Below are 12,119 nucleotides of genomic sequence, written 5' to 3' on the forward strand. Positions count from 1 at the left end.
ACAAGAATTGTTAAAAGCTCGCACTTCAAGCGCTTTTAATTCGCAGCTGTTTGAAGGAATCATCAAGTTACTTAAGAAGTGCTTTAGAGATCACACTGTTCCAAAGAAGACCAGGGCTTTCTTTGAAATTGATCTCTTCTGGATGAAGCCTAGAGCCTGGCTTGCGCCTGGCTGGCGTCTTGTGCCTGGCTGGTGCCTCGCGCCTGTCTGACGCCTCGCGCTTGGCTGGCGCATGTTGCTTGCCTGGCGCCTCGCGCCTGGCTGGCGCCTCGCGCCTGGCTAGCGCCTTGCGCCTGCCTGGAGCCTCGCGCCTGGCGCCTGGCTGACTTCTCCCCACTTGCTGGAGCTTCGAGCTTGTTAAGAGTCTCAAGGAAACTGGCGATGCCCACATCGACACTTTTTCCCGATTTGTTTGCCTCTAGCACATCTGCGCCAGGTTGGAGGCACGCTCCTTCTCCTCATCAGACAATGACAGTGTTTATTTGGACTGTCTTCCTCTGGCGGTCTTTACGCCTGTTTTCTGGTATTTTGGCGCCTGATTGGCGCTACATTGTCCGAAAGTCCTGAGCATCCACAATCGTTTATCAGGAGACTGGAGAAGGGTGGGAAGAAATTCTTTCACTTTGAGCTTTTGGTCTTCTCCGGCCAGGGGAGGTGATTGTAATCAGCTACATCCAGTAGACGATAGGATATCTAACCGTACGAGAGATAAGAGTCTTCCTCCGAGGAGGGTCCTTCTTGAATACTTCCGTTGCTCACGAGATCTCTTCTTACATGTTGAAGGGGTTTCTCGTTACAGAATCTTCCCTATCCTTGCCCGAAGGAAGGGAAGAAGCCTGGAAGTCGAAGGAGACTCTGAGCTGAAATTGGGAGGACTCCTGATTTCTAGCTCTTTATTGTATCCCTCTGAACACCTTCTGGGAAGCATTTCGAGCCGTCATCGCATACCAAAGACACTGTAGGCAAACGTTTGAACCATTCTACTGTAGATGAAAACGTAAGTACCCCTGCCTGGACAACGAAACCTCTATCTGAAAACATTGAATCAGGAATAGGGGGTTTCAGTTCTTTTGCCAGACATACTATGCTGGCAAGAACCCATTGTCCTAGTTCTCCATAGAATCTGATGCGATGATTCCAATGCTCAAAAAATCACTTGTCTTCTTGGTCGTTTAGGACCAAGAGAAACAAAGAATTCCCTCATAAAAATTTCTCAAAGAAGTTTGATGAGGAGCAGTTCCATCTTGTCGGAACATGGAATCTGTGGCCACAAAAAAGATCCCATTAGAAGTACATGATATCCTACTCTTGTCCTATTGAGGTATCGTATAAGATCCCGAAAATCTTAAATCCTCTGCTATCTCCAATTCCCTTTGTAGAGACAGAGTATAGCCTTTTACTGCGTTCTTTGATAGCAGATATATACAAAGGTGATTCTTCCTTCTGAAAGGGAAGAAAAAAACCGCTATGTGGTTCACAAAGGTATCGGAAGAGGACAGTTTCCTTATTCCCTCTAGCACGGTCTGCAGCAATTCTATGTCTTGGCCATGACTATTGTCATACTACCTTGAAAAAATCCTCTCATTCCATGTCCACATTCTGGTCATCTTGCATGCAGGACCAGACTCAGAGTGGAGAGGTTGTTAAGGTCCATTTTATAATAGATGCTGATAGAATATCCAGACTCTCTTGGAAAAGATTTCCAAAAACATGCAGTGAGAAGAACGTGACCTCTGTGAATCCAACCTCTCTGAGGCCAAAATGAGGTATAAAGTATTATCCTCTCTTGCTTTGACGCCCTTTATCTTAAATTCTGTAAAGAATTTATATTTAGGGGAAAAAAGACTAAAGTTTATTCCCCTTTCTATAAAATAAAGATGGCGTATATTGCTACCTCTCTTGGTTCGAGGAAAAGGAAGCAGTCTATAGGAAGCCGTTCGTCTTCTACCTTGCTAAGAGATCTATGAAGAAGACTTTTCTGCAGGTTCTCACAACTCTTTCCAATAAATGTTAGACATACGTGTTAACAGTTATTATCGTCGATCGAGAAGGTTCTCATGGACATGCAAAATCTTGCATCGAACCTCTTAAGGATCGTTACGTTCCCTGTCTGTTTTCCAAATAGGTTCTCTTTTTTAACACGAACAGGAGCAAAAAAAAGAGATTCACGATGCTCTTTGCGATATGAGAGAGTCGTAGAATTGGCCTAAGTGATTAAAAGGGTAACGAAATCAGGAACGAATCTTGCCGTTACCGAGCCTGCTGTCCGAGAGGCTACTGGATTCTTAGGTTTAATACTCGCTAAAACGAGAAAAATATCTTGGATGGTGCTCTTGGCCCATTGCGCCAGGCTGGCGCTTCTGGCGCAATTTGCGCCAAACTGGCGCTTCTGGTGCATTGCGCCAGGTTGGCGCTTCTGGCGCATTGCGCCAGGTTGGCACTTCTAGCGCTTTGCGCCAGGCTGGCGCTTTCTTCTAATTCTCTGTATGTTATGTGCCAGAACATCTGTGCCTTTATGGTACCTGACCTCCTTTCACATGTTAATTCCGTTCTTAGTAGGAAAAAACTCTCAATACGTAGTAGTCCATTCAGGGAAACCATTTCTGCCACAAAGAGAATGTTTCCCCATCCCACTCATCCATATTCTCTTGAGCAATATCCGATTCTCAAAAAGGTGTGTGCGTTTCTCGAAAGACTTGACCATAACGTAGTCTTAAAGTGAATTCTCTACTACATCCATCTTCTCACTAAGCAATGGTATTCTAATAAAAAGCCATGCTTTGCGTAAAGCATGAGAGCATTATATAATATAATGTTCTGCTGCTTTAGAATCCTTTAATAATGTTACCTACGGTAAACAGCATTGAAAGGTTATAATATCTTTCTTATTGAAAGCTTTTTGAGCAAAAGGCAGACAATATTTTATTTAGTTAGCTTAACTATCCCCTCCATTCGAGACTAAGTCCATGATTGTAGGGGGAATATACGGTTAACCATTCGATCCCGTTGGAGGAGGAGAGATGTAACAGACTGCTCATGACCGAGAACCGGATGGTACTGTATTAGCCTTAGAATGACAGCCCGGCAGTCTCGCTTGCTGCCTGGCTGCATTCATCATGAGTTGCCAGTTACTTCATTCAATGAAGGAATATAATAAAATTATTCTCGAGCCTAAGGAAGCTCTTAATAATGCAAATTTAAGCCAAACAACCTTTGTTAAATACCAAAGCTGAGTAGGTATTGTTGTAACAAACCTTTTAAGCGAAGTCCTTACCAGGAAAATCCTGTAAGGATATAGATAATTCCGTAGCGAACCACAAAGGCAACTCTGGTATGCGTATATGACTTGTCATTCAGTAGTCGTATACAGCAAGTCTTGCTACTACATTCTTTCCTCTCCGATTCAGAGAGAGAATGGAAATCTTGCCCTCTTCGTTCTTTTCGTCAATAAACACGAATTAGTATTAGTTGAAAAAGATCGCAATGAAAAACTCTAGGATCGAAGAGAATCCCTTAAATTTTTATTCTCTTGGATATAAGGCCGTATTCTATGCCTCTATTATTTGGAAGAGCCACTAATCAATGAATGAGAGCTCGTACGAATCTTGTTTAATTTGCAAACGATTGCCACTCTTTCTGTAAATGGTAGGTTGCATTATTTTAGAAGGGAAGATTTTAATATCGTCTTATAGTAATGAACTAAGTTTTTTCCAATAAAAAAGGTTTCCAATTCCGATCTATCTTCCATTTCCTGTCCATCAAGTTGGGAGAAGAATGAGCAACCGGAGGAGAGCGCCTGCTTTCGTAAGGTGAAGAGCTTTTAGCAGTACCGATTTTAACCTGACAAGGGCTACGGCCGCCTGTTGCGACCCCCCCCCCCCCCCATCTTGAGTCCCCCCCCCCCCCCCCCCCACCAGGAAAAAAGCCGATCTTGCTCTTGCCTTTGTACTTGCATTAAGACTATCCTGAGAAGGGCGACGGCCGCCTGTGCGACAAACTCCTGTCCTTATCAGAAGAAGGCCTCAAATGTCTTTCACCTTCACAGAATCAGGCTCTAACTCCATCTCCAGATTGAAGATACCTGGTTTATAGTTTCAGGCGCGGGGCTTTGCGTCTCATCTCAGGCGCTTCAGGCGCTTTGCGCCTGTTTGCAGGCGCTTTTCACCTCACTTCAGGCGCTTTGCGCTTCAGTTCAGGCGCTTCAGGAGCTTTGTGCCTCGTTTCAGCCGCTCAGGCTCTTTGCGTCTCGTTTCTGGCGCCTCGTTTCAGGCGCTTTGTGCCTCATTTTCAGCCGCTTCAGGCGCCTCTTTAGAATCCTCTCGCCTTGTTGGCGATTTGCGCCTGGCGCCTCGTCAGAGCTGTCAAAGACTTCTATCGGACGGGATTTCTTAACAGGAAAGAAGAGATCCTTTCTCCTGGGAGGATCCTTCTTCAAAACTTCTTTCAACGAAGATATCTACTGTTGCCTTTCTCCTAGGATCTTCGTAGAGTCGTTTTTCTTTTCTCCGTATCCGATCAGGGGAAGGAGGATTTAATGAATAAATGTCTTTCTTCTTCTCAGGTGGATAGCCTTCCGGAAAACTTCCGGGGATAGAATCCCAAGCTGGCGATTTCCACGATCTTTTAGAAGGTCTCGACAGCTTGTGAGAACTCCACCCTATTTTCCTTTCGATGATGACTCGGATGACAAAAAAATTTTATTGTTATAATACAATTAAGTTTGTTCATACTTACCTGGCAGATATATATATAGCTGTATTTTCTGACGTCCGACAGAATTTCAAACTCGCGGCACACGCAGTGGGCGGCCAGGTGGTAGTACCCATTCCCGTCGCTGGGAGGCTGCGGATATCAGGAACCATTCCCATTTTCTATTCATATTTTGTATTCAGGACCCTTGTCTCTTGAGGGGAGGAGGGTGGGCACTCTAATTATATATATCTGCCAGGTAAGTATGAACAAACTTAATTGTATTATAACAATAACATTTTGTTCATGAAACTTACCTGTCAATTATAGATATAGCTGAATCCACCTTCGGATGGTGGGAAGAGACAGAATAGGATTTTTTAGGAAACTTAAATTAAGTAGACGATGTACTTCTTGGTTCCTTACCTGTTAGCAAAGTAGACTCTGTGATTACGTCACTTAAGCCTGCTTCCGCTTTTATCAGAGTAGCCAGCCAGGTGTAGACCTGTAGTGCTGGTGAGCTCTGGATGCTCTGTCAACGGGGACATGACCTCAACGTGACAAAGACCATCGAGCCAAACATATGGGAGTAACACAGCAACCGACCACCACCTGACCAACTAACCAAAAGACCCCTGACAATTAAACTAAAGAATGGGAGATTTCCACAGAAGATCTCACCATCAACCAAAAACACAACAATAAAACTAACCTAAACTAAGCTAAGGGATAGGAAGCAGAGCTACCTTCAGCCCCCAAAACTGTGTCTGCCGAGATGTATGGCCCCAAAGAACTACAGTTCTCGTAAATCGTTCTCACATCCCGGAGGTAATGTGAGGTGAATACGGAATTGCTCCTCCAAAAGGTGCTATCAAGGATATCTTTGATAGACATATTCCTTTGGAAGGCAGAGAAGTAGCTACGGCTCTAACTTCGTGAGCTTTCACTTTAAAGAGGCTCAAATCAGTCTTCTGGCAAGATGGAATGAGCCTCTTTAATGACGTCCCTCAAAAAGAAAGCCACAGCATTCTTTGACAAAGGCAAATCTGGTCTTTTCACCGAGCACCAGAGATTACCTGAGGGACCTCTTATCTCTTTAGTTCTATGAACATAGAACTTGAGAGCCCTGGCAAGGCACAGGGCTCTCTCTGGTTCTTGACCCACGAGACCCGACATACCTTTGATCTCAAAGCTCTTGGGCCAAGGATTAGACGGGTTCTCATTTTTTGCCAAGAAAGTCGGGCTCAACGAGCAGACCAGCGTTGTCCCCCTTGAAGCCCACTAGGCTACTGAACGCTTGGATTTCACTAACTCTCTTCGCCGTCGCCAGAGAAGTTAGGAAAAGCGCTTTCTTCGTCAAGGTCCCGTAGAGAAGCTTCGTCGGAGAGGCTCAAGGGACTTAACACCAGATGTTTCAGAACCACATCGAGATTCCATGAGGGTGGTCTTGCTGTGGAATCTTGGAGGTTTCGAACGACCTTAAGAGATGCGTAGATCCTTGTTGTCGGAGAGGTCCAGTCCTCTGTGTCGAAAAAACGCCCGACAACATACTCCTATAACCCTTAATTGTAGGGGGGAACTGCCAATTTCTGCACATTTCTTAAATAGAGCAAGAAATCTGCTATCTGGTTCACAGAGGTTGTGGAAGAGGAAATTCCTTCCTTTTTGCACCATGCCCTGAAGGAGGCCCACTTAGATTGGTAGACAGCTCTTGAAGAGGCTCTTCTAGCATTAGCGATTGCTCTCGCAGCTGCTTTCGAAAAGCCTCTCGCTCTGGCCAACTTTTCAATAGTCTGAACTGCAGTCAGAGCCAGAGCGGAGAGGTTTTGTGATACTTTGAAGTGAGGCTGTTTTGAGTAGATCTCTCCTCCAGGGCAACGTTCTTTGGGAAGTCCACAGGAAAGTCATGACCTCTGTGAACCACTCTCTTGCTGGCCACATCGGGGCAAGCAGAGTCAACATTGTCCCTTCTGAAGCTGCGAACTTCCTCATGACTTCCCCCATGATCTTGAATGGGGAAAGGCGTAAAGATCTAGGTCTGTCCAGCTCCAGAGCAACGCGTCCACCGCAATTGCTCCTGGATCCAGGACCGGGGAGCAATACAGAGGAAGCCTCTTCGTCCTCGACGTCGCGAACAGGTCGACTAGAGGACGTCCCCACAGTCCTCCATAATTGCTGACAGACTTCCTGGTGCAAGGTCCACTCTGTTGGCAGAATTTGATTTCGACGACTGAGAAGGTCCGCCCTGACATTCTGTACCCCTGCCACGAATCTCGTCAGGATCTTGATCTGCCTTACGTCTGCCATAGCAGAACTTCCCTTGCAAGGAGAAAAAGGGATCGGGAGTGAGTTCCTCCCTGATTCTTCAGATATGCAAGGGCTGTGGTACTGTCCGAGTTGAGTTTGAATGACCTTGCCTGACACTTTGTCTTCGAAGAACTGCAGCGACAGGAAGATCGCTGCCAGTTCCTTTACATTGATGTGCCAGGCTACCTGTTCCCCTCTCCAGGAGCCTGACACTTCATTCCTCCCCTCCTAGTGTTGCTCCCCAACCGGAAAATGGAAGCATCTGAGAACAACACTAGGTCGGGGCTCAGAAAGATTTAGGGATAAGCCCTCTCGCAACTTCTGAGGGTCGAGCCACCATCTTAAGTGGTCTTTCACTGTGTTTGAGATCCTTAGGATCGCATTCAGGTCCTCCTTGGCTTTCCATTCTTCCGCAAGGAAAAATTGAAGAGGCCTGAGGTGGCAGTCTTCCCAAAGAGTACAAACTTTTCCAGCGAGGAAATGGTGCCCAGCAGTACTCATCCATTCCCTCGTCGAGCAAGCTTCTCTCCCTAGGAAGGGCTGACACTTTCTCTAAACCTAGCTGCTGACGTTCCTGGGATGGAAACGCCCGAAAGCCACTGAATCCATCTGAATCCCCAGATACACGATGGACTGTGTCGGGGTCAGATGTGACTTTTCGGAGTTGACTAAAAGGCCCAGGGACTTTGCTAGGGCTAACGTCGATTGAAGGTCATCCAGACGATTTTCTTCTCGACGACGCTCTGATCAGCCAATCGTCAAGGTAGAGGGATATCCTGATCCCTGAAGAATGGAGCCACCTCGCTACATTCCTCATTATAACTCTAAAAACAAAAAACCATCGGGGCCGAGCTGAGACCGAAACAGAGGGCTCTGAATTGCCAAACCCTGTTGCCTAAGACGAATCTCAGGTACTTCCTTGAAAGAGGGTGGACGGGGACGTGAAAGTACGCGTCCTGCAGGTCCAGAGACACCATCCAGTCGCCAGGTCTCAAGGCTCCTAGCACTGACTGAGGCGTCTCCATTTTGAACTTGTTTTTCTCCACAAAAAGATTGAGCCTGCTCACATCCAGGACTGGGCGCCAACCCGACGACTGCTTCGGCACCAGGAAAATCCTGTTGTAGAAGCCCGGTGACCCCAGGTCCACGACTTGCTCCACCGCTCTTTTTTCGACCATCTGGTCTAAAAGATCGAAAAGGATACTTTTCTTCTCTCCCTGATAAGTCGGAGAGAGGCTCTGGGAGTTGATGTTAAAGGAGGAGGATGTAAAAAGGGGATCTTGTACCCTTGCTCTACGATCTTGAGAGTCCAAGGGTCCGCCCCTCTCTGCCTCCATGCCTCCGCAAAGAACTTCAGCCTGGCCCCGACTGGCGTCTGAAGGACAAGATCTTCATTTGGTAGATTTTGGCTTAAATGAAGCTCTTCCTCTCGAAAAACCTCTCCCTCGAGGAGCTGCTCTCGAGGGGGGTGCCCCGCGAAAGGGTTTGACTTTCTTCGGGGGTCTCACGAACGAAGATGTAGAAGGAACTGCTGGGCGCCTTGAAGACTGTGCCAAGAGGTCCTGGGTCGCCTTCTCCTGCAAACTAGTCGCAAGATCTTTCACCATAGCCTGGGGGAAGAGATGGTCCGAAAGAGGGCGAAAAGAGCAATTCCGCTTTCTGAGCGGGAGAAACCGACCTTAGCGGTAAAATTACATAGAAGAGCTCTTTTTCTTCAGGAAAGCTGTTTCCAAAAATGAGAAACCAGCTCTTCCGAACCATCCCTGACGGCCTATCCATACACGACAACACGCTGGACAGCTCCCCCAGACTGAGAGAATCAGGGCTTCTGGACTGAAGGTCCAAAACTCCCAAGCACCAGTCTAAGAAATTGAAGACACCCAAAGTGCGCAGCAGTCCCTTCAAGTGGTGGTCCGTCTCCACAAGAGTCCAGGACACCTTTGCAGATAATAAGAGGGACCTCCTCTGAGCGTCTACTAACTGGAGAAGTCCCCAAGAGCGGACGAAGGAACCTTCACCCCCACGTCCTCCTTGGTTTCATACCAAATGCCTCCTTTCCCGGAGAGTCTAGAGGGAGGAAGGGCGAAAGTGGTCTTGCCCTGGTCCTTCCTTCGAGACATAAAATCTTGGAGCTTCTTGAAAGCCCTCTTGGTTGAAAGCGACGTCTTCATCTCGACAATCTCAAGGAGTCTTGACTGACTTAGAAGACGAAAGTTGAGATGGAGGAGACCTAGGGGCTGCCTGGCTGAAACTTATCCCCGAACACGAACGTAACAGCCTCACAACGAACGTTATCGTTCTGAGACAGAGCCGAAACTACAGGAGGTTCCTCTTCGACTGAACTCCACTGGGACACTATGTTCCCCTTCTTCTCTAAGAGGAACTGGAGAACGTCCATCAGGAGAGGGCGTACGTCCAGCAGGCTTAGGTCTGAAACAAAGACTTCCGCTAATTGGAAGTTTACCGCTTCAGGCACGGACTCGCCCTATGACGATCCTTTTGAAGGACGGACATCTTGTGAACGTAGAGCGTCCTTTGAAACAACGGGAACTGTCTTATATTTAGACACGTCCCTACGAGAGGAGCACGAGCTTCCTGACGAGAGGCGCCAAAAGAAACGTCCGCCTAGCAGCAAGGCATCCTCAAAAGCGTCCTGCGAAAGCGCAAAGCATCATTCTGAGCGTAAGATCTACTTCGGAGAACGAGACGGTGACGATACCGGAGGAGGAGAGAGAGACGAACGAGACGAGAGAGAAGGAGACTGCTTCGTCCTCTTGACGGGCAGCCTGACGTCCTTTCTCCGCTTAGGCTCGACTGCTGCTGGGCGAGTCCTTTGAGCCATGAGAGACGAAATCGGTCATGAAGGGACCAAATAAAGGATTTTCTTCGTAGGTGGACGAAGAAGAAGGGGCAGGACTCGACCCTGCGAGAAGGCGAGGGGCGAGGGGACGCCTCCTTCCTTCTCGCAGGTACAGCTACCTGCATCTCAGGGGAAGCACGCCTGTGCGCGCTCACCCATCTCCTCGTCGGTTGAGACTCTAACCACTCCTCTGAGGAGGAAAAGCGGTGACATAGGAAAGCGTGGAACGCGTCCTCAAAACGAAAGGTCCTTTTCAGCGGACGAGAGTCTCTCCGAGCGCTCCACCCTTGCGCGGGGAGGACGCTTCGGAGGACGAAAAGCAATCCTTCAGGACGCGTGCCCGTGCGCGCTCCTTGGGCAGCCTGGGACTTAGCAACAAGGCCTGCCGAAGGGACGCCAGATCGGTGGGGAGCCCCCGTAACCCTCTTGCGGCTTTCGACATACCCACTTCCTGAGTCCTGGGAGTCCGATAGAGGTCTAGGCCTAGAGGGCATTATGGGGCCGATCTGACGCCCCTCCACAACACTAGGGGCACGATCACAAACTTTCACAGGGTCCAGTTTTCTAAGGCCAACACTTTAGATTCAAGAGCGCGAATAGACTCGAGAATCAGAGAAAGGGCATTACCTTCTCCAGACACAGCAATAGGGCCCGAAGGCAACATCACAGGATTAGGTTGAACAAAATCTACCGGTGTTAGAGGAGAAATATTACATTCCTTTACCTTTTGTAGAACTGCTCTTGGAGGAAGACCTCCTGACTCTATCACGCTCCAATTTACGCCCTAGGTCTCATACATCTTCCATTTATCATCTGACAAATCCTTGCATTCATTGCACCGATCATCAACCAAGCAAACATGCCCCCTGCATTCCATACAAACTGTGTGAGGATCAACTTAAGGTTTAAGAAGCCTCACCTTACATTCACTCCTCACACACACTCTGAAACTCCCTGTACTTGATCCGACATCATGTACACAGAAAAGCCAATCAAAATCAAAACTAATCCACTATTACGCGGTGGGCCAATCCAACAATCCGAGGTCGATACCAAAAGTCATCAGATAATTTAAAGCGAGATAATCCAAAAATCCTAGACGAGGTGACTAGCAAACAGTTTTGTTTCCAGCACCGGCGACAGAAAAAATATGAATAGAAAATGGGAATGGTTCCTGATATCCGCCTCCCAGCGGCGGGAATGGGTACTACCACCTGGCCGCCCACTACGTGTGCCGCGAGTTTTGAAATTCTGTCGGACGTCAGAAAATACAGCTATATATATATCTGACAGGTAAGTTTCATGAACAAAATAAGAGGCATGTGACAAGAGGACACAGAACCACATCAACCCTAGAACCAACGCAGTTCCCTGGCAGCAGACACTCTTCCAACTTTCATAGGGCACTCCTAGGGCTTAGGCTACAGAGAGACGAGGGCACCAACACCTTATCTCTTACAAGGGAAACCAAAAATGATTGTAAACTACGGGGAAACCAGGAACAGTTTCCTAACTTGAATTCAAAGAAACCTTTATTGACGAAAATAAAGTTTAAATTCTGTTCTAACTTCTCAAAATGCTTTCTCTGAACCAAAGGGGAGAAGAAGACAGAGCTAAAGAAGAAGTCTCTTAACTAGCTAAAGCATTAGCAGAGGTAAAGCCACAGACTGAGTAATGATGGACATGGAGAGCAGGAAGAAATGATAGGTTAATACCCTAACCTAACTATTTGCTTTTACAATCCATGTATCTGCTTCCCTTCTCTTCCTATACTAACTAACTTCAGCAGTCCTTTGAAAATCCCTTCTTTGTTTACATCCAATCTCAAGATCACACTTTATATCCCTGCAGCCAGCATAAACATTGTCTATCTACCTCAAATATCAACATCTTGCTAACACAGTAAACATTTCTACATAACCTGATGTTCTCAGCCTTCATTCCAATTGTACAGTATGTACTATGAAAAGTAGCATAAAGAAAAAACAAAGAAATACCAACAAGTGCCTATATGCAAAACCAAAACACACCTGCTGGAGAACAGGTGTACTAGACAACTATCCAGGCAGCTATTCAATCTTCTCTTTTGCTTGAATGCCAATTCACCTATTGGCACAGAGATATAAGCTATCTTTAACAGTAGTTAAGTTTCATCCAAAATAAATACAACCACAATACACTATCATGTATGATGTCCAGCATTGTAAAAAACTAACATTCCATGATTATTCAAACCTCAAACTACAATGGCCCTGCTGAATCA

General features: G+C 46.9%; 1 protein-coding gene across 5 annotated transcripts in view; it reads right to left on the minus strand.

Annotated features, from left to right (window-relative positions):
* Nucleotides 1-12,119, minus strand: part of LOC135206668 (clumping factor A-like) — a 38,174-nt gene that overhangs the window by 15,235 nt on the left and 10,820 nt on the right. The window lies entirely within an intron of this gene.

Source organism: Macrobrachium nipponense, chromosome 31 (genome assembly GCF_015104395.2).
Source record: "Macrobrachium nipponense isolate FS-2020 chromosome 31, ASM1510439v2, whole genome shotgun sequence".
Lineage (NCBI taxonomy): Eukaryota > Metazoa > Arthropoda > Malacostraca > Decapoda > Palaemonidae > Macrobrachium > Macrobrachium nipponense.